Raw genomic sequence first — 5,301 nt, forward strand, 5'->3', positions numbered from 1 at the left:
TATTTGAAATTTAATAGCACATTCAACCACTTCTTTCCCATCTGTGGTATTTCTGGTGGAGTGTCCCTATTTTACGATGCTGTGACCATGTAGTATAATGCTAAACATAAATAAGGGGAAAATTCAGAATGATAAAGGAGTAACACTACCTTGTTCTCCTGAGAACCAGTAACACTGGACAGGGAAGAAGGATTGTTGATATTTTCAGAGATTTATATATAAAAGGTAATTTGTACTTTCGTCCAGAGGTTACTCTTTATAGGATGCCTTGTAGGAAACATTTAGGCTGGATTCCTTTTCTCATTTAAGGATTTGTGCAAAGGCTTTTCTGTTCCCAAGACTATGAAAAAGAACTCATTTTAAAAGGTCTGCATAAAAATGCTTAGAATGGGTTGTCATGTCAGTGCAAAGCTGACATGACTTGTAAAACTGTGTGTGTCCCATTGTACTTTTAATGGCCTTCAACAATAATTACACATCGAATAGAAAAATACTGATAAAGTTACTTGATCAAGACATTCTTTGACAGTTTTTTGGAATTGGAAAGTCTGGTTTTTTTGTCTTACAACAATAGGTTTCCCTTTTTACTTTTTTCCTCAACCTTGCCCTCTGCTACCAGATTAATTTTTCTAATGTATCACTTTCATATTATTTTCCTTTTCAAAGTCATACACAAGCTTCACAGGATATCTTACAAGTTTGAGAGAGCAGCAAATTCATAGAACCATCACTATAACTAAAATACATCACACACTAAGTACCAGGTGCTGTTCTAACATTACACATGTTTATTTAAGTCTTAATACTCAAAACCCTTTACCTCTTAATACTCAAAAGCCCTTAAGCATGCATGTTTAACTGTTTCAGTACTCGAAATCTCTCAAAAATATGCATTATTTATGTATGTATGTATAAAGGCAAGCCTGCAAGACAAGAGTCTCACTATGTTGCCCAGGCTGATCTTAAACTCCTGGACTCAAGCAATCCTCCTGCCTCAGCCTCCTGAGTACCTAGGACTACATGTGTATGTCATTGTACCTGTATTTTTGCTTTTCTTTCTTTTCTCTAAATCTCAATTTAAAGATGAGCTTGAGAAACTTGCTCGAGATTGCACATGTGGTATTTCAATCCCAGTAACAAGACTGGAGATCCCTTTTACACCTGAATCCAAATCCTAGAGATCAAAAGGCCCTCAAGGCAACAAAAGAAAAATGTTATTTCCTGTCTTGTTGTGCTTAATCCCTGAAAACGTCAGAAGAGCGGTTTTCTTGAGCTTCGTGGTGGCATTTAGTGCTTTCGACAATCTAACAAGAGCTCTTTCTACCTTGCCACTCACTGTTTCAGCTCTGTTCCTTGCATGGCTACGTGTTCCGGTGATTTCACACTGTGGTTCTTCCTGAGTGTCTCTGCCTTCCTGTGTTTCCAAATCTGAACCGTCACTGCAGGCTCACATAAAATGCTGCCGCCTCCAGGTCAGGACCAGAGGGAGTTCTCTGAACCTCTACAAATTCTGAGGTCCGCATCAATGGCTGGGCATCATCCCTCCCTGCTGGGCAGGGCCAGTCTCTCATCACTGCTCTACATTTCCACCCCACCCAAATAAAGCAAGGTCTCCTTTCAGCACCCAGTTCAGAAATGCTTCATGGGCAGGTGTCCGACAGGTGGAAGCCTTTGTTGATCCAAAGGACGTTGTCACTTTGGGGGAGTAAAGCAGACAAAAACATAAACACAAGCATTGCAACTGGCTCTTCTAACACTGCCACGAACTATTGCAGCAGAGCTGGAGAGAAACAGAGCAGATGCATTCTACTGATGAAGTCTTCTTCGTTTCCTCTGGAGTTTTCTAACACATACACTTAAAATTCATAGTTTCCATACAAATTTTAAGTATATTTCAATGACTTTTCTCTTCATGTCAACAGCAAACAACACCTGCCTGTGATACACACAGGACCTATGCTTGGCCACTTTGTCATCACTTCTAAGATTATATTGAACTATAGAATTTTATTTCCTTTCTTTTGTTACATTATGCACCTTATTTCAAGAATTCTTTGCTAACACTGACACTAAATTTTATAGTCATATTAATAATGTAAAGAACTTATAGTTCCCATTACTGAATTTATTACCCAGAATATTTGGGTCGGGGTGGGGACAAGGAGCTGCAACTGATTTATTTTTCAAGTAGGACAGTGGATGATAAACCAGTATATGCTATTATGGAATGGGAAGGCAATGCTGAGTACTTTTGACACTTATGTCACCATCTTCTGAGAAAGTTTCACGTGAAGAGACCACAAAGTTACCAACTCTTAATTCTTGATCCAGGAAACAGACTAGAGCATGTAAGCACCAGCAAAGACCAGCATTTCTGGCTTTGTTTTCTAGAAATGGTGTTGCTTAGGGAGAGCAGGAGAGTGGGACATGAAGGGATCGTCCTTCTCACCCAAGTATCGGTTCCTTTCACTGGTTTTCAGTGGAACAATAAACCGGACTCCCTCATTTTGTGAGTGCTCATGTTTTATTTCTACAGTTTCTTTCCCAGAAAGAAAACCTGCAGGAAGCATGCCATGGTTTCTTCACACCTGGAAGGGCTCGGGACAAAGAGTAACTACATATTTTGAGAGGCCTCAGCTAAACTCAGGCAGCTAGCAACGCTGGAGTAACAGGAAAAGAGGCAGTGGCGGACACCTGTGTTTACATCTTTTTGTGGTAGAGGGCCTACTGCCTAGTTGAGCTACTTGCCACCAGGGGGTCCCTTACTTGGGAAAATTATATCTGTAGACACCTTTGCGGCTTGTGACCCATGTCTGGTTTAGTTTTGCCTGACCAGGGCTCTGGCTCTGGGAACTGGACATTTTGTTATCCTGGCAGCCCTGGGAAAACCGAGGCTGGTCTGTCCGATGGAACACACAAAGCCAAAATGCCAGCACAATAGGAAACACATTCGCAGATTGATTACTTACAGATCTAGGGCAGGGAGGGCGTAAAGAGTCCAAAGGGTGTTCTGCCTTGGGGTCACCTGAGGCAGGAAGGAAGGGTCAGGCTAAGGCTCGGGTGTACCCAAAAGTGCAAACAATAGGGTGTGGATCACCGAGTTCTCTAGCAAATTCCTGAATAGTCTGTTTAGAGGAATCCAGGGAGCCCAATCTGCTAGGCAGAGATGCCCCTAACTTCTCTTCTCTGGCCACCAGCTGGAGCCACTTGGCTGTGATGTGTACAGAATTTCCTTAGGCGGCAACCTTCACTGCATCATTTCAAACACTGCAGCAAGTCCTGGTTGTTCGCTGTTATTATTTAGGAGTTTTGACCAGAACCCTCAAATGGACAAATCTATTGCTGCTGCTATTGTTTTAAATTAAGTTATCCATTGATGGTGTTCAAGATTTGGGTATTTTTAGCAGACACACTGAAATTTGCCCCCAAACACTAGAGTATCAATCATAAAGATATGGCAATAAAAATCATTCTCACCTTTTAGCCTTCAAAGTAAGTAATAAGAAAAAAATTTAATCTTTATAATGTTGAAGGAGATCAAATATGAAGAGATTTGTACACAAACTCAGTCAGGTTGTGTATAATGGGGAGAAACAAAAGTAATTGCTGGGCTTTGAGGTACACACCTATAATTCCAATTACTAGGGAGCCTAAGTTAGGCAGATCTCACGTTCAAGGCTAGTCTGGGCAATTTAGCAACAGCTAGTCTCAAAATAAAAAATAAAAAGGCCTAGGGGTATACCTCAGTGTCAGAGCACTTGTCTGGCAAGCACAAGGCCCTCGTTTAATTTCTAGTACAGCAAGAAAAAAGGAAAGCAGGCAAGAAGAAAGGAAACATAGTCCTCTGTCTGACAAGAAGGCCTGCCAACAGTTTGGTCTACTAGACACATAACTAAGTCATATTGACACAGTGGCTATAAATCCTTCACTCTTATTTATTGCACCTTTTAAGCAGAGGACCCTATAATAAAAGTTTGGGACGCTGGAAATGGGTTTCGTAATTTATCGATAACAGAATTGAAAATGAATTGATTTAGTTCATTCCTGAGTGAAAATATGGCCATATTTTTATATGGAGAGTGGCATAGCTTGGGTGCATTACTGAATGTGGTTTTGAGTAGGTTTATTTTTGTCGTTCTTAGAGAATTCCTTCACATGCAGGACAACAAGCTCCAATTCAGCAGATGAAGTTCTGAAGCTTCTCAAGATAAAAACAGGGCCGGGGATACACAGCTCAGTGGCACAAGCTCCTGCCTGGCAAACACAAGATCCTGAGTTTGGTTTCCAGAACCAAAAAAAAAAAGACAGGAACTGTTACCTCAAGTTACACTGAGCAGTCTTGCATATTTAAGATTTAAAATGCATAGAACTTTTAGACACATTTAATGGAATCACCCTTCTGATGTGAGATAAATGTGATTCTTTTCTGATCACAGACTAAGATGTACGGGTCATCTCTACATCCCTGAATTACAACACACCGTGGATCCCAGTTAATCTCTGCTATACACTAAGCACAAAAACAAATGTACAGGGATAAAAATGAGGCTGGCTTTATCTATCATGCAAAACTAACACGGTCAGCACTTCTTACTATACTGGCTACTGAGCTTAATTATCAAAGGGCTAGCACAAAGCCAATTATATTAGTGTGTCTGGTTCTAGTTGAATCTTTTTTCTGCAGTCAGTGGAATCAAAGAAGCTTTGCTAATATTCATGGGTCCTTATTTAATCAATCTGTTTTTGGCAAACCGATGTAAGGCTGCAGTTTTTATGTAGTCTGTTAGCATTTCATAATGTATCTCCAGTCACTCTTAGTAAAATGATGTTGACCATATATGGTACCTGAGAGTTACATACACTTTCAAGTAGACTTACACTTTCTTGTCTGAAATAGCATCTCCCATCACATTTCCTTTACTCAATTTTCCCCCCATTGTGCTGACTTTCTGAAACTGTTCTAGAAATAATTTTTTGCCTGCTCCTTCCATGAAAATGCAAGCTGGGTGAGGGCAAAAACTCTGTCTTATCATCCTATCTGCAGTACTCATATATCTAGGTCTCACACGTAGTAGGTGTTCAGTAACTATGCACTGAATGAACAAACTTATAGTTTGGTCTGGGACATTGAAGTTTCCAACAGGATCTATATTCTGTACTAGTACAATAATTTTATACTAGTGAGAATGCTAAGAACTACTTATTTACAGATATAAAATGTGGACTGGAAATTTGTTATTTTCCTATGCCCCTGGCCCTTGATAACCTCTTTTTTTTTTTTTTTTTTTTTTTTTTTTTTTT

Source organism: Chinchilla lanigera, unplaced genomic scaffold (assembly GCF_000276665.1).
Source record: "Chinchilla lanigera isolate Chin_1 unplaced genomic scaffold, ChiLan1.0 scaffold00010, whole genome shotgun sequence".
In the NCBI taxonomy this organism is placed as follows: domain Eukaryota; kingdom Metazoa; phylum Chordata; class Mammalia; order Rodentia; family Chinchillidae; genus Chinchilla; species Chinchilla lanigera.